Here is a 777-nt window from a genome sequence, read left to right as displayed (position 1 = left end):
CACGCACCCTATGTACAGGCAACCTAGGGGATTTCCCACAGCTTTACCGACCGGACGATGAATAATTTTCCCCTACGGCCACCTCCACGCAAAGGAGGGAGGTCGAAGCGTTTCACCTCAAAATCCTTCTTCCAGATAGCCCCCACCATCGATGACTATAGTAGCAAGCCTCCTCCCCATTGGACCACGAGCGCATACACAATTGAAACAACAAGTGCCCCCGAACCCTCCCCACAGAGAGGCCACCTAGGAGTCCACCCGGACAGCAGCAACGATGGACCTCGATCGCATGATCGCCTGCGGCAGCCTCAATGCAAAGGAAATGGAAGGAAACAAAACAACGAGACCAACCGAGCCCACAACCTCTCTTAGAAATGCCCCCCGACCCTCCACGCCACGCACCGAGGCCACCTAGGAGTCCACCCGCGCTAGCTGACGATGGAACTCGATCACTTGACCGCCTGTGGAAACCACAATGTGAAGGCAAAGGAAGGAAGCAAATGCAAATCAAGAGGGTCGCTACACAATACAAGGACACATATCCGAACAGGAAGAGGGATCAGTCAGCTCCGCACCCCACGCACCCTATGTACAGGCAACCTAGGAGATTTCCCACAGCTTTACCGACCGAACGATGAATAATTTTCCCCTACGGCCACCTCCATGCAAAGGAGGGAGGTCGAAGCATTCCACCTCGAAATCCTTCTTCCAAATAGCCCCCACCATCGATGACTATAGTAGCAAGCCTCCTCCCCATTGGACCACAAGCGCATACAC

The sequence above is a fragment of the Pinus tabuliformis genome, chromosome 9 (genome assembly GCF_031772625.1).
Source record: "Pinus tabuliformis cultivar Carrire ecotype Pingquan chromosome 9, CPIR1, whole genome shotgun sequence".
Lineage (NCBI taxonomy): Eukaryota > Viridiplantae > Streptophyta > Pinopsida > Pinales > Pinaceae > Pinus > Pinus tabuliformis.
Note: the sequence above shows the minus strand (reverse complement) of the source record.